Source organism: Leopardus geoffroyi, chromosome E2 (assembly GCF_018350155.1).
Source record: "Leopardus geoffroyi isolate Oge1 chromosome E2, O.geoffroyi_Oge1_pat1.0, whole genome shotgun sequence".
NCBI classification, from domain to species: domain Eukaryota; kingdom Metazoa; phylum Chordata; class Mammalia; order Carnivora; family Felidae; genus Leopardus; species Leopardus geoffroyi.
The window spans coordinates 1,844,628-1,867,996 of record NC_059335.1 but is presented as its reverse complement, the minus strand read 5'-3'; the positions used below and the strand labels follow the sequence as shown (position 1 = coordinate 1,867,996).

General features: G+C 50.8%; 1 non-coding gene across 1 annotated transcript; it reads right to left on the bottom strand.

Annotated features, from left to right (window-relative positions):
• Positions 1-6,065: 6,065 nt before the first annotated feature.
• LOC123579506 lies at positions 6,066-6,186 on the bottom strand. The gene has a single exon (XR_006702808.1). It is a non-coding gene; the product is annotated as a U5 spliceosomal RNA (small nuclear RNA).
• Positions 6,187-23,369: the final 17,183 nt, after the last annotated feature.

Below are 23,369 nucleotides of genomic sequence, written 5' to 3'. Positions count from 1 at the left end.
GTCCGACTTCGGCTCAGGTCATGATCTCACGGTTCATGAGTTCGAGCCCCACACCCAGCTCTGTGGTGACAGCTCAGAACCTGGACTCTGCTTTGGATTCTGTGTCTCCCTCTCTCTCTGCCCCTCCCCTGCTTCTGCTCCGTCTCTCTCTGTCTCTCAAAAAGTAAATAAACGTTAGAAAAAAATTTTAAGTGCCACCTGGGTGGCTCAGTCAGTTAAGCGCCCGACTTCAGCTCAGGTCATGATCGAACACTCCGTGAGTTCGAGCCCCGCGTCGGGCTCTGTGCTGACAGCTCGGAGCCTGGAGCCTGCTTCGGATTCTGTGTCTCCCTCTCTCTCTGCCCCTCCCCCACTCTTTCTCTCTCTCAAAAATAAGACATTAAAGAAGAAAAAGGAGGAGGAAAGTGTCTGGCACTGGGGGGGTGGGTGGGAATGCACCATCGCACCTGCCCCATTCTCCCCTGCGGCACCTGAGCCTCCCGCGCTGCCTACAGGAGAGGGAGGGAGATTTTAAGTCGTCCGTCCCCTGCCACTGGACTTCCCAGTTCCCGGTGGCCTCCGCTGGACTCCGAACGAAATCCAAAATCTTCACGACAACCCCCAGGAGAAGGGATTGACAAACATCTGGAAAATTCACACAGGGCAGCCCAAGGCTTAACCCAAATGCGAACACATAACCTCGAATCTGCAGCGACACCCACACGTGAGAGCAGGACTCAGGTGAAGTGACCCGTGTGTGAGGACACCGCTCACCGCACCACGGGCCCGACTGTTCTTACTGTGGAACAGAAACACAGCAGAAGCTCATCAGGGACCCGGTCTGTGAAATCGTGGGGAATCTGCACACCAGCGGCCCGTGACCACATCCATAGGAATGCGCGGTGTCTGTGTGCGTTAGTGTGGGGTCATCAGCAGGCCGCGGCGTCTGGGAGGAAAAGCAGAGCAAGAGACAATGGCGTGCGGGGGGAAGAGCAGACCCAGGCCGGCGGACTCCATCTCGTTCTGTATCCTCCATAGTGAGTGACTATGTCCCCAACGTGGCGGCAGAATGCAGTTCCCGCTCAAACCTCAGACCACGCCTCCTCCCCTTGAGTAACTTCCGGCTCACCCGTTCAACATGAGTTGGGGCCTAGGCCTAGATCTGTGGTCAGGGAGCCATCCTGAGGATGCACAACAGGTGGAGGAAAGCCTTGAGTTTCCTTGTTTCACCTGGGGGTGGGCTGGGATGAGTCACTGGGGAAAGGAGAGCTCAGATGAAGGTGGAAAGATGGCAAGATGGCAAGAGAACCCTACAACCCAGCACTTACTCTCTCTGCACCCCGGAGAAAGAGGCTGGGGGACCTGAGGGCCTGACTCTTCCGATTTGGGGGGGCAGGCCCAAGACCACTGACACTGTGAGAGCAGGAGCTCAAGGACAGGAGGGGGATGGGCTTTCCTCTTTGTAATCACTCTTCTTTAAACCTTTCAAACCACGCTCGGCAACCTGCCTGACGGGACTCTGATCCTTCCCCAGGCAACTGGCTGAGGCCACGACCCTTCCCCAGCCAACTGCTAAGGCCATGATCCCTATATAACCTTTGTGCTCTTGAAACCCACTCTCTCTCTTTCCAGTATCTCACCACTGAGTAGGTGCAGGTTGGGGATTGAGCTCGAGCTAGCTCGAATAAAGGCTCTTTGCTTTTGCATCGGACTCGGCTCCCTGGTAGTCTTTGGGGATGACGAATTCTGGCCATAACACGGGCTACTCCCGTCTGTAAAAGGGACAGGAGTGGAGGGAAGGATGTGTATTGGGGCCGATCCACCTGTCCAGTAGCTCTGCAAGGATCCAGAGGACTCGGGAATGGGGTTTGCCTCTAGAGCCAGAGTAGGGAAAATGTTTCTCTACCCAGCCCTGCCACCGGGGGATTGGAAGGAGCCTCAGACAGTTCGTGAGGAACGGGCATGGCTGTGTCCCAGCAGAGGTTCATTTATAAACACAGGCAAGCCGGAAGTGGCCAGTAGGGAGGACCGTTTTCTGATCCCTGCTCCACGGCGTGGATCTGGGGGGGATGAGGCTCAAGCCTGAGAAAGACTCATCGCCTCCGTTCCCTTTCGCAGATTTCATCGAGTCCTCCAACAACACCTATGTGAGAGCGACTGTTTTTATCCCCAATCCACACATTTAGACGCCACTCTTCACAAAATCGCACGGGAAGCCAACCAGGACACGGAAGAGCCAAAATGCACACCCCCACGTCCAGTGGCTGCCGCGTGTTATCACACCACCTTCAGAGAGGGACTGTTCCTTCGCTTTTACCCAGGAGGGGAGCAAAGCACAGAGAGGTTGAGTAAGCATCTCCAGGAGGCACAGCCAGTAGGGCGTCACACCCGGCTCTCCCTTCAAAACATGGACATCAGTCGCCGTGTTTTTCCTCTATTTCTGTCGATAGCACCTGGTTATGTCCTCAGGTATCCCCCCCCCCCCCCATCTTGACTGACTTGTCCCTGTTCAGTCATTTTACACCCACCGTCCGCCTGGGGCCAGACACAGCAGCATCCCCTGCAAACACAAGGACCTCACACGATGATCCTGCTCCGTGTCCCTCTCTATCCCGCCTGCCACCACAGCCTGTGGGCTCCATCTCCAGAACACCCCAGATACATCGGTCCCCCGGCCAGGCCTCCGTGGACATACCAACATCTGCTCCCGTACCAGCCTCTTAACTATCTTCTTTCTTTTAAAAAACAGGGGCGCCTGGGTGGCTCAGTCGGTTGAGCGTCCGACTTCAGCCAGGTCACCATCTCGCGGTCTGTGAGTTCGAGCCCCGCGTCAGGCTCTGGGCTGATGGCTCGGAGCCTGGAGCCTGCTTCCGATTCTGTGTCTCCCTCTCTCTCTGCCCTTCCCCCGTTCATGCTCTGTCCCTCTCTGTCCCAAAAATAAAACGGTAAAAAAAAAATTTTTTTTTTAAATAAAAATCATCTATCTCACACCGTCATTTAACCGAAGACACCCAAGTACGGTAAAACCTTGTTTTGCGAGACACCCAAGTACGGTAAAACCTTGGTTTGCGAGCATAATGCGTTCCGAAACACGCTTGCCATCGCACTCGTACTCGCATATCAAGGCACTCGCATATCACTCACTTTGCTATCACTCACTTTTATAGCACTCGCATATCAAAGCACTCGCATATCAAGGCGAATTTCAAGAGCCATTGGTTGTGTTGTGATCATGTGCCGTTGGGCGTCTCGCGCGACTGGTATCACAAGACCAGTCGCTCGTTGATCAAGTTAAAATGGATTAGAAATGTTGGCTCGTCTCGCGGAACCCTCCCTCTCCGAAGAGGTAACTCGCAATCCAAGGTTTTGCTGTATCACCTTTTCGAGACCTAATCCACGTCGCGGTGATGAACAGCAGAAATTACATTGTCTGCTTCCTTCTGTGTTTCCAAGCCTAGTGTGTGTTTCACGGCTGCAGCTCAGAGTTAATTTCACCAGATATGCTTGGCGTCCGTGAAGCTTTCGTGGGATGTATGGTTTCACACCTTGGAGCATCCCTGTAACCAGCCGAGTGTCCCCTGCACTGGTGACCTCCTCTCTGCTCCCTGGGTGTTCGGACTCCTGCAGATTCCACACCCTGCTGGGACGATGCGCCGGGTTCCCTGTGTGCCCGGCGTGCCCGCTGAGCAGCGTGTCCTCTGGGTTCATCCCTGCCACCTCGGAGGGAAGGATCCGCTTTGTAGCGGCTGAATCACATTCCCTAATACTTACACCCCACAGTTTTTTTATCTAGTTATCCGTCTGTGTGTACCCTTGGGTTGTTCGAGTCTTTTGCCTGTTTCCTGACTGTGTCATTTGTCTTTACCGCGGGTGTTTAAGTCCCTATCCCACTGCTGATTCTACAAAGGGAGGTAGCAGAAGCACAGAGAGGTTAGGTGACTTGCCCAAGAATGCACAGCTGGTAACTGGAAGAGCCAGAAAACAGGAACCCAGGCCATCTCATTGGTGGAAAGGAAGCAGAGAGGCCCTCGCCCCTTTGGACTGATATTTAAGCACCTACAGTCATTCTGGGTTCTGAGAAACAGCTCCAGACCGCGTTCCAGAATCTGATCATTTAAGGATCTCCAAGTGGCCTGGCTTGTACCCATCTCTGGGCCTCTGCACCCACTGTTGCCCCAAACAGGACAGTCCTTCCCCGAGACGAGGTCCCAGCCCTAAAACCCTCGCCTCAGAGGGCCATTTCCACAGTCGCTCTCTGAAATCATGCCTGTGGTTTGCTAACTTGTTGGCTGCCTCTTCCTGCCAGGGGGATTTAAGCTCTGGGGATCAGCTGGCTTTTCTGTGCTGGGGTGGGCCTCCACCGCACCCCCCACGCCCAAGCCAGCCCCGGCTCCCACACCCGCCTGAGCCCTCTCTCTGGCCCCTGAACACTTCTCACGTCTGCAAACGTACCACTGTCCCTCTGTCACTGTGCCGCCAGCACAAGGGATAAGCAACACACACTCATTGAAGGAAATAATGAAAACAGCAAAAGCAGGAATCTGGAGATGGACTGCTTTTTAAAAAAAAAATTGGCAGCCCGCAGATTAGAATCATGGAAATTGTCTTCTCCTGAGAAAACAGATGTTCTTTCTTCTTGCTCACGTTCTTATTCTTCTCTGGTTCCAGGAAAAAATTCCCTGTACAATATCAGGTAAGTGAGAGGCTTCCTGCACCCCGACAAGGAGTTGGGGTACAGGGACCAACCCCCAGGATGGTCCCCTAAGACCCTGGCCAACGGGTGCTCATGCCCTTATAGTTCCTCCCACATTGAAGGGGGGGGGGTGCTGTGTGACCAACAAAATGGCAGAAAGGACCGTGTGTGAGCCATCCTCTCTTTTGGGCCACCTGCTCAGAAGGAACCCAGCTGCCAAGCTGGGGAGCCTTCACCCTAGAGCCAGCAGTGACTCACCAGCCATGTGCGTGCGCCATCTTAGATGTGGATCCTCCGTCACCAGACGAGCTTTCAGATGACCACAGTCCCAGCCTACATCTTAACTGGAACCTTATGAGAGACCCTGAGCCGGAACCACCCAGCTGAGCCACTTTCGTATTGCTGATGCGCAGAAACTAAGATCACGTTTGTTGTTGTTCAAGCTGCTAAATTTTGAGGAGCTTGTTATTCGTGGCGGGCACCAACATGCTGGGCTACCTCAGTAACCTCCAGTATTGCTCTTCTAAGCCTCCAGCGAGTCTGCATCACTGGAATAAAAAGCAAAGTCCTTCCGTGGCCAGCAGGACTTTCCATGACCCCAATCCCTGCTACCTCTCCCCTTGCATAGTCTACCCTCCTCCCCACACCTGTGTGAACATCCAGGCATGCTCCCCTGAGAGGACTGGACTTTGCCGTGCTCCCAGCTTGGAGCACCATCCCTGAGATGGCCTCATTTCTAGCCCCTGACTCCCTTAAAGACTCTCTGCTCAAACTCCCCTTCCCCAGACAGACTTGCCTCCCCCAGCCCCTCTGTCCCCCACCTCACTCTATTCCGCCTTCTTCCTGATCAGTACCCCATGTGGCACACGCATTTGTTTACAAGCCACAAAAAGGCATGAAGATTGCCTATGGGCTTCACTGCCAACACACAACAGCCTGAACAGTGCCTGGCACACTGAAAAATTATTGGCTGAATGTTGTGGAGGAAGAAAGGCCACACATTTCTGACTGCTCAAGGAGTGGCATCTGTTTACGTGGCCTTAAGATACCTTGCAGCTTCCTTTTTGCTCTTTGAGAGCCCCTGAGGCCGCCATGCCGTGAGGAAGCCAATCTAGCCCGCGGAGGAGGAGAACTAAGACCCCAGCAGAGAGCCAGCACTGTGGCCAAACACGAAGGGAAGCTGTCTGGGACCTCCTACCCCAGGGGATTCCCCAGCCAAACGAGGCCACACAGGTGCAAAACCCAACCACAGAACTCATGGAACTGTGAGAAACAATGAGCTGTTGTTTCTTTCTGCCCTTTCTTTCTTTTGTTTTCTTTCTTTCTTTCTTTCCCTCTCTCTCATTCTCTCTCTCTCTCTCTCTCTCTCTCTCTCTCTCTCTCTTTATCTCTTTCCCTTGCAAACACAAGGTCTCAAGAATTTGGGTAAATGCTCAGAATTGTTCCTCTCCATGGAAATCTTTATTTTAGTAGAAGGCAAAAAATGTATACAATCTGAAGAGAAACCAGAGGATTATAAACTGTTGTTTCTGTACAAGATTGGGGGCAGCTCGTTACTCAGTGATAGGTAACTGATACACTCAGTAAAGCACCAGCTCCCTAGCAGACCCTCTTCCCTCTACCCTTGGCCCCTGTAGCCCCTCTGCACACAGCAGCTGGAACCATATCCTGGAAAACACAGCTGCTAGTGTCACCCCTCACCTCACTTAAAGCAATTCCCTGTCACTTTTAGGATAAAGAGAAACAGCCAGAGATGATGAGGCTTTGCGGGCTCCAGCCTCTCCCATTGCATCCGACCTCATCACCTTCCACCCCACACTCCAGGCCCTCTGGAGTGTAATTAGCTTCCTAATTTTTTTTCACATGCCACTCATGTGCCTCGAATGCCCTTCCCCATGCCCATCCCTGGTAACACCACCCATGCAATCTTGAGATACCAGCTCCAGCATCATTTGCGCAGGAATGCCCTCCTTGATTTCTCCGAGACCATCCTGCTCTGAGCTCTCAGAGCTCTTCCCTCTGTTAACACTTGCCATAGGCTATGATTTTTTCTGATGCACGTATTAGTCAGGGGTCACCAGAGAAACAGCGACCACAGGATTATGGAGTCTGGCAGGTCCAAAATCTGCAGGATGGGGCCAGCAGGCTGAAGACTGAAGGTACAGCTCATGTTGTGGTTCAGGTCTGAGAGTCATCTGCTGGCAGAACCCCCTCTTGCTTGGGGAAGGGAGGTTAGTCTCTGTTCTGTTCAGGCCTTTAACTGATTGGGTGAGGCCCAACCACATTAGGGAGGATGATGTGTTTGACTCAAAGTCCACCAATTTGAATATCAGTCTCATACCAAAAACAACAACAACAAAAACCAAAACAACAGCAACAACAACAACAACGAAAAAACACCCTCAGAGAAACATCCCGAACGACGTTGGAGCAGATGTCCGGGCACTTTGGCCCAGCCAAGCTGACACATCAAGTTAACCATCACAACCTCTATCTCCCTTGCCAAGAGGTAAGTCCCATGAGGGCTGGACCGTATCTGTATTTTCTCTCTCTGCACCCCAGCACTGGAGGCCAGGATGGTGACTGACACATAGCAGGTACTCGGTCAATGCTTGTCATGTAAAACTGATGATACCCCTGCCACTTCCTCCTCTCAGGGTCTCAGCAACCTCTTCCCACACCCGGGATTCCTGTAGCATCTCCTTTGGGGTCTCATAGCCGCCATATTCCTCTTTTCTAGTCTAACCTCCAAGGTGGTTTTCCAAAACAGAAACGTCAGCAGCAGCAACAGTTGATCTGACCGTGAACGTCTTTTACTTAAACACTCATGCCAGATCCCACACTGTCTACAGAATGAAGCTTAGCTCGGCCCAGAAATCGCTCTCATTCTGTGGATTCTACGATGGTCCCCAAAATTCTCACTCACTGTGTACACACCCTGTGTAATCCTCCTCAGTGGGGCCATGAGATCTTGTTCCTGTGATTCCATTATGTTCTACAGCAGTAGGGAGATCACCCTGGGTGGGCCTGACCTAATCAGGTGGGCCTTTAAAGGACAAGCAGAGGACGCCAGAAAGATATGTGACATGTTGTGACTTGCCCACGGGAGGCATGGGGCAAGGAATGGGGGCAGCCTCTGGGAGCTGAAAGCGGACCCCCGCTGACAGCCCATGAGAAAATGGGGTGGTTTCAGCCATACCATCGAAAGGAAATGGGCCCTGCCAACAGTCTTGCTGTGTGTGTGTGTGTGTGTGTGTGTGTGTGTGTGTGTGGTGTGTGCACGCACGCGCACACACCACACACACACACGCGAGTGCTTGGAAGAGTTCCCTGAGCCTCAGATAAGACCACAGACCTGGATAACACCTCGATTTCAGCCTGAGGAGACCCTGAGCAGAAGGTCCAGCCTGAATTTCTGAGAAGAAAAACTGTGAGATAATAGGTTTGAGCTGCAGAGAAGGGGGATTTGTTACACAGGAGCAGAAAACAAATACGCCTTCCACTGGTGGCTCCGAAATGTGTCAGATGCTGGCACAGGCCGGGCCCAAGGACCACCGCGCCAGGATGGAAACGGAAGGTCCAGTGGTCTGGGACACAGCCCTCTCGCCCGCAGACCCTCGCAATGGAGGCTCCAGCTAGAACACCCATTCGGGGGCCTTCTAGCAATGTTGGTGTCCCAAGGACCTGCCAGGGCCGAGCTGTGCATCTTCTGGCTGGTGTCAGAACCTCTCTGATCCCAAGCTATTCGACCGTAAAGTAGGGATGAGCACCCTATGAGGGTTTCAGAATTGAATGATCGGATTCCCACCTAAAGTACTTGGCACAGGACCCGGAAGCCGTGTGCACGAGCACCAGACAGGCCATCTGGACTCATTGTAGCCGGTCTGTGACCGTGTGCGTAAGGGCACACACACACAGTGGGGCTCCCACACAGACAGAAGCCCTTCCTGTCCTCATACCTGTACCAGTGGAATTTGTTCAGTAAGCATTTAATGGACACCAGCTGGCTTCACAACACCACGAAGGGTCCCCAGGACAGAAAGCTGCTTCCTTAGAAAACAACGTTGCAAAACAACCAGTTCTCAGAATTGCAGAGGGGGAAGCTGGTTAGAGAGGGAACGTGGTGACAGCAGTTTGCCAAACAGATGGTCAGTATTACTCTTTCCTTCGTGTTTTGGAAAGGGGTGTCTCCCCTGTGCTGTCTGTACCGAGCACGGTCCAAGACGGCCATTCCTGCCCTTAGTTACATGGACGTGTCTGCTGCTTGGAATCCAGCCTGGCCCTTAGCTCGATGGAAATTCCATGGGATTCTGGAAAGCGGAGGGTCCGTCTTGGCTACTCGGCCTCGTGTGAAAATTCTAACAGCCTCTCACCGGAAAGCATTTCTTGCATCTGTCCCCATTCACCAGGGCCAGGACTGAGGTGAAGCGGGGGTGGGGAGGCTCTCAGCTCCAGTACATAATCGAAGCGTGGGATTTCAGGAGGCGCCAACATCGCATTAAGAGAAACAATATTTTAATGCAACGTTTCTTTAAAATTCAAAGTTAATGCAGAACAATCGGCCGTGAACAAAAAAAAAAAATCAACATTTTAACTAAACACAGGATCTGATGGGATCGGGAGGGGGGTCGGGGTGGGGTGAGGGAGCTGAGCCGCACAAATTGCACAGTCAGGTCCCGTCTTGAGTAAGAATTTAGGTGTTGGGTCCATCGTGGGTTATTTCTGCATTTTTATCTTAAAACGTATTGCATTTTGGGGGCTCCTGGGTGTCTCAGTATGTGAAGCATCTGACTGTTGATTTTGGCTCACATCATGACCTCAAAGTTTGTGGGATTGAACCCCACATCGGGCTCTGTGCTGACAGCTCAGAGCCTGCTTGGGATTCTCTCTCTCTCCCTCTCTCTGCCCCTCCCCTGCTCGCTCGCTCTCAAAATAAATAAACAAACATGAGGAAAATACCACATTCACATTTTATCTTGATTATCGGGCCCCAGGTGGATGCCTCCCCTGGTTACTCTGCATTGTTTCCTTTGAAACTACTTTGGGGACACCTGGGTGGTTCTGTCAGTTATGCATCCAACTCTTGATTTCAGCTCAGGTCATGATCTTACAGTTTGTGGGACCGAGCCCCACATTGGGCTCTGTGCTGACAGCTCAGAGCCTGCTTGGGATTCTCTCTCTCCCACTTTCTCTGTCCCTTCCCCATGTCTCTCTCTCTCTCTCTCTCTCTCTCTCTCTCTCTCAAATAAATAAGCATTTTTAAAAGATGAAACAATGTTTTGGTTTTAGTCATTTTATTGCCATACTTTTTTCACTTTTTAATGTAAATTTGTATTGACTCCAGAATAACATGATGTGACTGCAGTTGCCTTAAGACTGAACATTTCTGAAAGCTAAAAACACTGAGAATAAAAACAGGCAAACATAAAACAAATACAAAAATAAATAAACGGCTCTCAAATCTTTCCCCCTTCCCCAGTGCCACCACCCTTCGTCCTCGCTGCCATCACATGAAGCTTGAACAAGTGTACCAACCTCCAAACCATCCTGTCCGGTTCTGGGGCTTGTCCACCTCTGAAATGTCACCATCACTTCCCAAGGCGCTCAAGCTAAAATTTGGGATTAAGTCTTCCTTCATGCCTTTCCCCCATCCACATTCCCTCCAGCCACGAGTCCTGCTGATCCCACCTGTGTCCCCCACTGTCTAGAAATCTCTAAATGCTGCCCCCTGTCCCCACGCCGTCACCTTTGGCTTGGGTTATGACAACTGACTTCGAACTATTTTCTTGCCTGCCTTACTCTCCCCGCCCAGAGTCTCCCAGGATGTGGGATGGATTGCCCCTCTGTGATGTCATGTGATGTGATGATTCAGCTTCGGTCACGATTGAATTTCACCGTCAGTGCTGTGGACACAGCCTTGTGGTGGGACCGTCTTATGTACTATGCCTGGTCTCTGCCCACCCCCCCCCCCCAGATGCTAGTCGTGTATGCCCCTCCCTATGTTGTGACCATTGAGGTCGTCCCCAAGCAATGCCGGCTGTCCCGTGGTGGACAAAGTCACCCCTGGTTGAGAACCACTGATTTAGCCACACTCATTCACATTGTTTTGTTGCCATTGCGTTTCCTTTAAAAAACAAAACAAAAAAACCTTCTTTTTTGTAAACATTTTTTAACGTTTTATTTATTTTTGATAGAGTGCGAGCAGGGGAGGGACAGGGGATCCCAAGCAGGCTCTGCGCTGAGAGCAGCAAGCCCGATGCAAGGCTTGAGCTCATGAACTGTGAGATCATGACCTGAGCTGAAATCAAGAGTCAGACACTCAACCCACTGAGCCCCCCAGGTGCCCCTAAAAAACCTTCCTTTTTAAAGGACAGTTTCAGGCCACAGTAAGATTGAAAGGAAGGTACACAGATTTCCCGTGTGCCCCCTGCCCCCACTCACGCACAGACTCCCCATCATCACATCCCCCATCTGAGGGCACGCCTGTTACCGCGGATGAGGCTGCACAGACACGTCATCACCACCTGGAGTCCACACGTCACATCGGGGCCACTCGTGCTGCCTCGTGCCTTCTCTGGGTTCGGACAGATGTATAGTGAGCTGCGTCCCACCTTGGAGATCACATCAAGCATTTTCACTGCCCTAAAAGTCCTCTGTGCTCCGTCTCCACTGCTCCCCCACCGCAGCCCCTGTAACACCCCACACACATGGGACACAGACACGACACAGACCCTCGTGTGCTCACACACACCCACTCAGGCCCTCGCACACTTTGAGACCCAGAGCCGTGGGCTGTTTGCTGAGCACCTCCTGGTCCTCATTTAGCTCTGGAGGTGGGGACCACGCTTTCCTGTCTGAGGTGAAGACACGGGGGCCCCGAAAGTCAGCGAGCGTGGCTGAATTCCTCACGCGTGTTTCCGATGTGGCATACGGACATTTAGGCACGGATGGGACGTTAGCATGAACGGTGAGTGGGGCACAGCGGCTGGAAGAACACGCAAAGAGAGAAAAATCTGTTCTTCCACCATGAGCCATTCTCGGTGCCGAACTCCTGCAGACTTTCGATCTTGTTTCGTTTGGACTTTTTTTTAAGTTTGGTTTGAGAGAAAGAAAGAGCACGAGTAGGGGAGGTGCAAAGAGAGAGAAAGAGAAGCCCAAGCAGGCTCCACACTGTCAGCAAAGAGCCCAACGTGGGGCTTGACCCGACGGACCATGAGAGGAGCCGAAGTCAAGAGTCAGAGACGACTACTGAGCCACCCAGGTGCCCGCGGATTTTGTTTCTTTTGTTGTGTTCTGCTCAGACACCTTCGGTCCTGCAGAAAGGACACCTAGAGGCTTCAGTCGAGTCCTAGGACTCGCTATTCAGAACCTGAACCATGTCCCGTTTTAGGAAAACCCAGGTGTGTGCTGTAAAGCCATCGTGGCAGATGGGACAGTTGGGTACAGGGCACGTTGGAGGGCGATCAATGGCTCTCAAACTCTTGCTCCCCACGGGAGTGCCTCTCAGAGTCATGCGACAGGGTGTGTGGCCACCGCGTCCACCTGTGACCCATTCGGTGTAGCTCAAGGTTACAAACAGCAGCCCCTCGGCAGTTCGGCCGCAGCTGCTGGTGGTCAAGGCACTCAGGCCGCCCTCGGCCTCCTCCGCTGGGCCCCACGTGCTGCTCAGAGTCAAGGGCCAGAGCAGCTGTCGGGGGGATTAGCTGTCAGGAAAGCCGATCCCATGACAAACGTTTCAGGTATGTCCGCCCCTGGGAGGCGCGAGCTCCAAGGTCTGTACTATAGAACTCGCTGGCGTCGGAAGACGGAGAACATGTTTGTTTTCTGAGTCCTCAGAGGCCCGTGATGGGGACATCCCTGAACATACCCAGAGGATCGGAACATGCAGGCTGCACACACCATAAAGAAGGGGCCATTTGGGGGTCTCCGCATGGAGCCCCCTTTCGGTGGTTTGCTCAGAATATGTTGCTGTTGTTTTCTGAGATGTTATGTTTCTTGCTCCTGATTCCAAAGGGGGGCGCTTTGCGGTGAAAGGATTATAGGAGGGAGTGCCCTGTGCTCCTCACCGAGGGAAACATGGGGCCAGAGGCTTTATCAATATTTCATTTTCTCCCTGGGAAACGGATAAGCCCCAAAGCCCTGGGTGTGGTGGGAATGAGGCAAAATTAAGAGTAAAGATTATTGGGGCGCCTGGGTGGCTCAGTCGGTTGACTGTCTGACTCTTTTTATTTTAAGCTTATTTACTTATTTTGAGGGACAGAGAGAGAGAAGAGGAGGGGCATGGAAGAGAGGAGAGAGAGAATCCCAAGCAGGCTCGGCACTGTCAGCGTAGAGCCCCACACAGGGCCCCAACTCACAAGATCATGAGGCCATGAGATCCTGATCTGAGCTGAAAGCTGAAATCAAGAGTCAGATGCTCAATGGACCGAGCCCCCCGCCCCCTCCCCAGGCACCCCAAGTGCCCAACTCTTGGTTTCGGCTCAGGTCATGATCGCGTGTTTCATGGGATCAAGCCAAGCCTCAAGTCGGGCTCTGCATTGACAGCATGGAGCCTGCTTGGGACTCTCTTCCTCTCTCTGCCCCTCCCCTGCTTGTGCGTGCCTGCTCCCTCTCAAAATAAATAAATAAACATTAAAAAATAATTTTATTTTTATTTATTTATTTATTTATGTATTTATTTTTCAACGTTTATTTATTTTTGGGACAGAGAGAGACAGAGCATGAACGGGTGAGGGGAAGAGAGAGAGGGAGACACAGAATCGGAAACAGGCTCCAGGCTCTGAGCCATCAGCCCAGAGCCCGACGCGGGGCTCGAACTCACGGACCGCGAGGTCGTGACCTGGCTGAAGTCGGACGCTTAACCGACTGCGCCACCCAGGCGCCCCAAAAAATAATTTTAAAAAGATTAAAGATTATTAGTCTGTAAAATTAAAGAGCACCTCTTTTCCGACTCTTTTCAGGAGGGCAGTGGGGTTGGAAACAGGACAGTGAAATGGTCAAATACGTGGTTCAGAAAGACCCGTTTGGCTCTGAATTTGGGATGTGGCGGGGGGAGGGGGGGCGGTGGGCAGCGTGTTGAAAAGCTTGAGAATAAACAAAAGTGGACAAAAGAGCAGTGTTTCCTCTTACGCTCGTGGTTTCATAGATGATCAGCTCACACCCCCCAGCCTCCCATCACACCACCTGCAATACTTTTAAAGCAACTCCCAGACACGATATCATTTCATCCATAAATAGTTTAGTGTCTGGGTCCTCAGGAGAAGCCCTCCTGCATACAACTGACTTTTGAACCCACGCAGGGTGATTTTCACTAAATACGGGGAATGCGTTTTACAGACGCGTGTTAAGGTTTGCATTTTCGTCGGGATAACTCCTGCTGGTCTCCATGGTTCACATTTCATTTGAGGGGTCTGGGGTTTTGTTTTTGTTTGGCTTTTTTTTTTTTTTTTTTTTAGAGTTTCGTATATGTTAAATAATCAGTTGTTTTCATATCAATTATTTTTTAAATTTTTTTTAACGTTTATTTTTGAGAGAGAGAGAGAGACAGAGCATGAACAGGGGAGGGCCAGAGAGAGGGAGACACAGAATCTGAAGCAGGCTCCAGGCTCTGAGCTGTCAGCACAGAGCCCCACGCGGGGTCAGACTCATGAACCAGGAGATCATGACCTGAGCCGAAGCCGGACGCTTAACAAACTGAGCCAAACCCTGTTTTCACATCAATTATATAGGAGTGTTTCCAGAATGTATTTTTGCTTTAATTTTTTTTTAATTTTCCTTTTTATTTTTTTAAGAAAAAAATATTTTTTAAATTTTTAAAAAAATTTTTTTTAATTTTCCTTTTTATTTTTTTAAGAAAAAAAATTTTTTTTTTTTATTTTCAAGAAAGAGAGCGAGTGAAAGGACACACGTGTATGGGCGAGTGGGGAAAGGGCAGAGGGAGAGAGAGAACCTTAAGAGAGAGAATCTCTAGGCTCAGCATAGAGCCCGACTCAGGGCTCCATCCCATGACCCTGGGATCATGACCTGAGCTGAAATCAAGAGTCAGACGCTCAACCAACTGACTGACTGAGCCACCCAGGTGCCCCTATTTTTGCTTTTTAAATGTAACTTTTTTTGGTTGAGTGAATGATTGTATGAGTTTGCTATGGCTGCCATAACAAAGCAGGACAGCCTGGGAAGCTTCCCAGACAGACGATTATTTTCTGACGATTTCCCGGAGGCCTTTCTCCTTGGCTTGTACACGGCTGCCTGCTCCCTGTGTCCTCACATGATTTCCTTCTGTGCATGTCTATGTCCTGATCTCTTCTTCTTCCTCTTCTCTTTTTTAAGATGTTACTTTAAGTAGGCTCTACACCCAACATGGGGCTCGAACTCACGACCTCAAGATCAAGAGTCACGCATGCTTTTCCGACTGAGCCAGCCAGGACCCACCCTAACCCTTCATTTGAACTTAATCACCTTTTAAAGACCCTGTCCTCGAATACAGTCGCATTCTGAGGCCTTGGGAGTTAGGACTCCAGCACAGGAATTTTGGGAAGACACCACTTGGCCTATGAAAGCTGGAGCCCAGGTGGACGGGCAGTGGGGAGATGGGCCTGGAGGGCTTGCTAAGGGCCGGATCTGGGGATGTGTTTTAGACCTAGGTCAGCGACTTGGATTTCACCCAGGTTTCAGGAGGGAGCCCCTGACAGACATCGGGCAAAGGAGGGCCACGGTCCGACGTGCATGTGAATAATATGACCCTGGCTGCCTGTGGGGCACTGGGGCTGGAGACCGTGGGGAGACCCAGGCAGAGAAACTGGACACCTCTGGGGTCGGGGGGCCGGACAGGCACGGGCAGAGGGAAGAGATTTGGATCCAGGTCATTAGGCGTGAATGTTCTCAGCAGCTCCCACCTCCCCAGCAAGAGGAGACACAGACACAACAGAAGGCCGAGGCCGGGCTTCTCCTTTCTGCTGCCTCTTCACCCTCCACAGAGGAGGGTTGACGGAGCCTGTGGCCAGAAGCCTCTTTCTTTCTCGGGCTCGGCCAATTCCTTCCATTTGGGTAGTTTTAAAGGGACTCCGTGATATTCTCGGACGCCCTCTGCTGCCCATTTTCCTCAGCACATGATAACGGTCTGCCCCGGGCAGTGCGATGGGGGTGGGGGAGGGGGGCACCAGCCGTGGGTGACTACAGAGCGCTGGAGGTGTGGCCAGAGCGAACCAGTGTGTAAAACCCACAGTGGATTGTGAAGATTATGTGTACGAGAAAAGGAGGGTGAAATACCTCGTTGACAATGTCTTCTACTGATTCCATGTTGATTATGCGATAACATTTTGAATATATTGCATTAAATAGATACGATTTTAAAATCAATCTTAGGGGCGCCTGGGTGGCTCAGTCGGTTAAGCGTCCGACTTCGGCTCAGGTCATGATCTCACGGTCCGTGAGTTTGAGCCCCGCGTCGGGCTCTGGGCTGACAGCTCAGAGCCTGGAGCCTGTTTCAGATTCTGTGTCTCGCTCTCTCTCTGACCCTCCCCCGTTCATGCTCTGTCTCTCTCTGTCTCAAAAATAAATAAACATTAAAAAAAAAATTTTTTTTAAATCGATCTTAGAAAAAATTGTTTCTTTTTCTGTCTTTTCAATGAGGATGCTATGAAGTTTTAAATTACATATGTGGTTTGTGTTCTATTTCTTTATTTCTCACTGGTGTGCACTATTATGCATGTATGGGGATATCAAGCAGGTTTTCTCAGCCTTGGTACCACTGACATTTGGGGCTAGGTCATTCTTTGTGTGGGGGCCATCCTGTGCTCTGTAAAAGGTTGAGTGGCATCCCCGGCCCCCGCCGTCTAGATGGTGGTAGAGCCCCCTCCCAGCCGTGACAACCAAAAATGTCTCCAGACATTGCCAAATTGTCCCCTGAGGGACAGAATCACCCTCAGTTAAGAACTATTTATGTATGATTCCACATATATGTATGTGTATGTATATATCTGTATACGTAATCATTTAGAGAGAAATATGTTGATATTAATTACATTATTATATATGAACGTATATGTATTTATGGAGTAAAAAGTATGTATGAAATTTACCTACATGTGATACTTTCTGAGCCCCCACTATATGCAAACTTTGTGTGGAGCGCTCACACACATTTTCCCTTTTGATCCTCACAATGACCTCACCAGACGGGCATTATTAGTGTTCCCGTTTTTCAGGCGAAGAAGCTGAGGCACAGGATGGTTAAGTGACTGCCCCTGAGGTGCACAGCTAATTAACCTGGATTCCAGTCCAGGCATCCCATTGGTGGAAGGGAAGTAGGAGTGAGCCCCACACCCATGGGTTGACCTATAGGAATCCAGAATCTGCATCTGACATACAGCAACATGACTGTAGTTAGCAACGCTGAGTTGTGTATTTGCTAAGAGGGTAGATCCCAAGTGTTCTCATCATACACAAAGAAAAGAAAAAAGAAGGAAGGGAAAGAAAGGGGGAAGGGAGGGAGGGAGGGAGGGAGGGAGGATGGAAGGAAGGAAGGGAGGGAGGAAAAGAGAAGAGAAGGAGGGAGGAAAGAAGTTAGAAAAGAGGAGGGAGGAAGGAAGTTAGAAAAGAGAAGGAGGGAGGAAGGAAGGGAGGAAGGGAACTACGTGAGGAGGCAGACACTTGACCGTGATGATTGTTTCACCAGGTACATGTCTATCATATCAGCACATTGTACACCTTAAATGTATACAATTTTAACTCGTCAATTATACTTCAACAAAACTGGAACGACAACAAAAATAATTCTGGGTCTGCATCCGGTGCTCCATGGGCCCCATCCCTGTCCTGGAATCAGTCCTCCCATTGGAGGGGGCGTTAAGGAGGTGAGAGCCAGGACTACAACATGCGCCCCCACCCTGCCCCAGGAGGCCAGAAGAATCCAGAACATAGGCTCCAACGCAGTCACCCCCATGAGACTGTGGTGTAACAAGACAGCACAGATTCACACATTCATCCGTCGTCCAGGCGGGGTCACCTGAGCTGCAGGCCTACTATGCGCCCCCCAAAGGCAGGGGGTCCGGAGGTAACTCACCGCCGGGGTGAGCTCGCAGGGATGCACTCTTCCTGAGCGGCACAGGGACCACACAGTAGGAGCAGACAAAGAATAAGATTGCAGACGAAGGCGATATGGGGAAATCAGACAGGAAGATGATTGGGGCGAGGTCAGTGGGAGATTCTAGAAAGTGGTTTTCTAAGGTGGAGCCCACAGGCCTGCATGGGGAGCCCCCTAGGGAAACACCTGCCAGGACTCTGGCCAGGGTGGGAGTGGGTCTGAGGTGGTTCTCTCCTGCCCCTGACCCCAGGATCCTCTGCACCAGGCAAGGGGGTGCAGGCTGCAGGGAGAGAAGCCACCTGCCCGCCCCCCCTCTCAGTGACCCCTCCACCAGCTCCGCGGGGCCCCTCCTGGAGTCTGGGCTGGGATTTGAATGTGCCGGTGCCCACAGTCTAAGTCCCGAGCATGGAATTTTCCAGGCTCCTCATCCCTCCCTGGACCCCTGAGCAGCCCCCTCCTCATGCCCAGCTGGCTGCCGTTTCTACGGTTCCACGTTTCCACGGCAGCAGTGGTCGTAGTCGCCAGGTGGGAGGTGGGGTGCAGGCGCCAGCCTGCAGGGGGGCCGGGTTCCCATTAGCAGTCAGCTAGCAACTTCTGTGTAATTAAAATGCATCCTCAGACTGGGTCGTTGCAGAAGGGGAAAAACAGGTCTCTGCAGCTCGGTTGGAAATCCCAAAGCGCCCCAAAGAGCAGGTGATATAAACCTTATCCGTCCTCCAACTCATTCATTGATTCACCAAACCACTAGTTTAGTTCACAAACATTTACTCCTTTAAATAGACGATGAACATAGATGACTCTATGAATATACTAAATCCACGCCTATTTTAAGCTCCAGGCTTTGTTCTAGAGATGAAGGAAAAGCCTAAAGGGCCTCCTTTCCTGATGCTTATTCTGTGCCCACACGGAAATAAGCATATAATATGATGGCAGGCACTGGTAAGTTTTGAAAGACAAAGCCATCAATATTGCTTTCAATTTCGGGGTGCCTGGGTGGCGCAGTCGGTTAAGCGTCCGACTTCAGCCAGGTCACGATCTCGCGGTCCGTGAATTCGAGCCCCGCGTCAGGCTCTGGGCTGATGGCTCAGAGCCTGGAGCCTGTTTCCGATTCTGTGTCTCCCTCTCTCTCTGCCCCTCCCCCGTTCATGCTCTGTCTCTCTCTGTCCCAAAAATAAATAAACGTTGAAAAAAAAATTTTTTTTAAAAATATTGCTTTCAATTTCATTTTCTCCCTTTTTAAACCGTAGCATATTTTGAGTGGTGGTTACATCTTTTTTTTTTTTTTAATTTTTTTTTTTTTAACGTTTATTTATTTTTGGGACAGAGAGAGACAGAGCATGAACGGGAGAGGGGCAGAGAGAGAGGGAGACACAGAATCGGAAGCAGGCTCCAGGCTCTGAGCCATCAGCCCAGAGCCCGACGCGGGGGTCAAACTCACGAACCGTGAGATCGTGACCTGAGCTGAGCCGAAGTCGGTCGCTCAACCGACTGAGCCATCCCGGCGCCCCCTGTGGTGGTTACATCTTAACTCAGTGAACATAATAATCGTATGGGGGATGTTGTGCAGTAAAAATTCCACCTTCACATCTGTTACACATTCTTTTTTTTTTTAATGTTTATTTTATATTTAGAGACAGAGAGAGCACAGCAGGGGAGGGGCAAAGAGAGAGGGGGACAGAGGATCCAAAGGGGACTCTGAACTGTCAGCAAAGAGCCTGACATGGGGCTCAAACCCACAACGCCGTGACATCATGACCTGAGCTGAGACCAAGAGTCGGATGCTTAACCGACTGAGCCACCCAGGCGCCCCACACGTTCTTTAATGTGTAATTCCAAGCACAAGGCATTGTCAACCCCCACTTTTTTTTTTAACAGAATAGTAATTTTTGCCATTTTTCTCCAACTTCCTATTTTCCGCTTCATGTGAAGACAGCATGGCATGGTGGGTAAAAGCGTGGATTGAACCCACTTATCCACTTGCTATCTCGGGGCTCTGCCTGGCTCCTCAGCTCTAAAGTGGGGATTGTCCCGGGGAGAGCATGGGTAGAGGGTGTCTACTAAGATACATGTACAAGTTAAATAAAGTAGATAAATCACGGAGATCATTCCATACGGCACGGAAGCAACTTACTCCTTATTCGTATAGATTCGGAGTATCCGGTGACATGGGTGTTTTCTGGCTGATTTAACACGTCCCCTCCTCATGGAGACTGAGGTTGTGTCCAGTCCTTTGTGATAACCGATGCTGCCGTGAGATCCAGTGTGCACACGCGTGTGAGGGCAGCTGTGCGATATAGTCCTCGAAGTGGGATTTCTGGCTCAGAGGGTGCAGCGTTCCGGTCTGACCTCGAGAATGCCCAGTAGCCGCCATAAAGGTTGTGTCCGTTTCCACACCCGCCAATAACGGATGAGCGCCGAGGAGGGTCCAACATGAAAAGACGGTTTTCCAATTTCTCCGGGAAATCCGGAAGGGCTGAACAATGTTGGGTTCAACTTCACGCATGGGAGCCATTGCACGGGTCTGGAGGCCCTGTCCATTTCAGAAAAACAGTCTCTCCTCTTTACCACACTCCCCACCATGCTCTATTACCCCAGCGTCCAGATGCCCTCAGTGTCCAGTTTGCTTTGTGCTGGAGGCAGTGGTTCCCTTTCCAGAGGAGACATTCCTGGGTGCCCTTGAGGGTCCTTGAGGACACCGAGGCCAGACTGACAGGATCACTTATTTTTGAGAAAATGCCAGACCTTTTCCAAAGCGGTTGTGCCGTTTTACGCTCCCACCAACAGCACACGAACCTTTCCGTTCATGGTTCCACATCCTCACCCGCACTTGATGTTGTCAGTCTCTTTCTTTTCCCCCATTCTGGCGAGTGTGAGGTGGTGGTCATGTTTTCGTTTTTGTTTTACGAGTCGGGGAAGGGAGGACTCATCTTTACAGAAAAGGAAGAGTATTCCAAGCTGCTAGATGTGCTCGAGCCACGTCTGCTTCCCTCCCTCTGTGGCCTGGAGAGCGTTTGACGTGGAGGCTCCACTGTGGACGTCAGAGGTGCCTGAGAGCTCGGGAGGGAAGCACCAACCCGATATCCATGCTCCGTGGATTGGTCTCCCCGCTCCACCGCTCCCTTCTCTCGATTCTCCTCCTGCCCCAATACTGAACGCCAGCCTCGCCCCCTCGCCCGGCCTGCCTTCCTCCGTGGTGTTCCCTCCACAGAAGCATCCTCTGTCCCACCCCCCCTCCATTTCCAGGTCATTCTGCCTCTCATAAACCTTTCCTCCCTCCAAACAAGTCACGGACGCTCCCACAGATTTACAAACATTCATGCGTGAAGCACCTACTGTGTGCCAGGCCCTGAGCCGGGCTGGGGGTGCAGGAGGAGACCAAGAAAGGCAGAATCCCCCTTCTTCTGGAACAGAACTTACTCCAAAGTGAGGGAAAGACAGTGGAAAAGAAACGGGGGTGCGGAAAATGGGGAGATGTTGGTCAAAGAGCACAAAGTTTCGGTCGTGCGGGTTGAGTGAGTTCCGGGATCTGATACGCAGCATGAGTGACTCCAGTTAACAGTACTGTATTGTGTCCTTGACTTTTGCTACGTACACACGCGCTCATGCACGAATCATCATCACGTGAGCTGATTGGTATGCAGCAATTAGCTTCATTGTGGTGATTGGTTCGCCGGGTATATGTGTGTCCAAACATGTATCGAAACACTGTAAATGGACATACAATTTTTATTTGTCAGTTATACCTCAGTAAAGCCGGGAAGGGGGAGAAACAGGCTAATTTCCGGTGCTGAGATGACAGGCATTAAATAAAGCCAGTGGGGGTAGAGTAGAAGTGAGGGCGGGGAGAAGGGGGATGGGTTCTTCTGCTATTGCTGGTCTGGAGGGCAGCCCAGGACTCTGCATTTTTAATCATGTGCCCGTCCCCTACCCATACACACACACACACACACACACACACACACACACGTATTCTGATGCAGAGCAAGTCTGCAACACAGGTTTTAAAAATCCCAGCCACATCATGACAGGCACGCTGCCACATAATTAACAAGCAGCCCCTATTATAACCCTCAGCCCTGTCCAGGGCTCCGGGCAGGACAAAACTCCCCACTTTTAGAAGAGGAAACTGAGTCCCAGAAAGGTGAAGTCTCTTTCCCACGACCCTGTGTTTTCATCCAACCCCCACCCCTCACAAATATTCACTGAGAGCCATTAGTATGGCAGGCTGGGATTCTAACCCACACACAGTCTAGAAAGTTCCATTCTCTGAGTGTCTTTTAGCCTCCTCCCCATCACCACTCTGGCTGCGGTTTCCATGGCGACAGGCAGAGCCTGCCCGCATCATCGAGGCCTGGCGAATTCTCTTAAGGGCCAGGGCAGAGCACTGGATGCCAGAAGAGTTGAGTTGGTGGGTTGGGGGGGAGGTGGGCACAGACCTGAGGTACCCCCATCTGGGTACATCTGGGATTGGAGCACGTCTTTGGGGCACATCACAATTTGAAAATGGGCACCTTTAAAATGGTGTCTTTGCAGAAGGGGGCAAAACGAATCTGGCTGTGTGCGCCTTTGCAGATAGAAATCACAGGTGTCTGTTCCCTGGCAGCTCCCGGCACTGATGTAAACGGCCTTTGTTCTTACCAATACTAATTCGTTATTTGACTGATTTGTTCATTCAACAAGAATTTAGATTTTCCGGGACCCAAAGTTAGCAAATCGGATGAGATCCAGGTTTAGCCAGCAGAAGAATGCCAGAAAAAAAGAGGCCCCTTTTGTTGGAGGAAAACACCCCCCCCCCACCCCCCAGCTGATCAATGGAGGAGAGTTTTCTTCCGTGACTTTCTGTCAGGTATCAGCCCTCTTCCCAAACATCTACTTGATCTCTCAAGCAGTCATTAAACAGATACATATCGGGGACTAGTTATGTGCATTTAATTGTCCTAAGCTCTGGGAATGCAGGATAAACAAGATAGAGAGAGAAGGTCTTTACTTTCATGGAATGTTCACCATCATGTGGGATGCAGAAAGCAAACGAGTAAGAAATAAATATAGCGAGACCATTTCGCACTCTGAAGCAGGTTCTAAAACCGTGCCATGGAAATATAATGCGAGCCTTGAATGCACACCGTGCATTTTTCACTTAAAATTTTCCAGGAGCCATGTTTAAAAAGGTAAGAAGACAGCGATGGAATTAATCTTAACAGGTTTTACTAATCTTAACAGGTTTTATTTAACCCAGTATATGCAAAATATTACTGTTTAAACCAATGATACCAATGCAATAAAGTGATCAATGAGATATCCATTTTTTATTAGATTTTCCAAATCTGGTGTTTAGGGGCGCCTGGGTGGCTCAGTCGGTTGAACGTCCAACTCTTGATTTCAGCTCGGGTCATGATCCCAGGGCTGGGATCCTGGGATCCCATGATCCCCTGGGATCGAGCCCCATGTTGGGCTCTGTGCTGAGCATACAGCCTGCTTGAGATTCTCTCTCTCTCTCTCTCTCTCTCTCCCTCTGCCCCTCTCCTCTGCTTGCACTCTCATTTTCTCTATATATAAAAGAAAAGAAAAAATTTAACCTGGTGTTAATTTCACATGTGCAACATTTCTCAATGA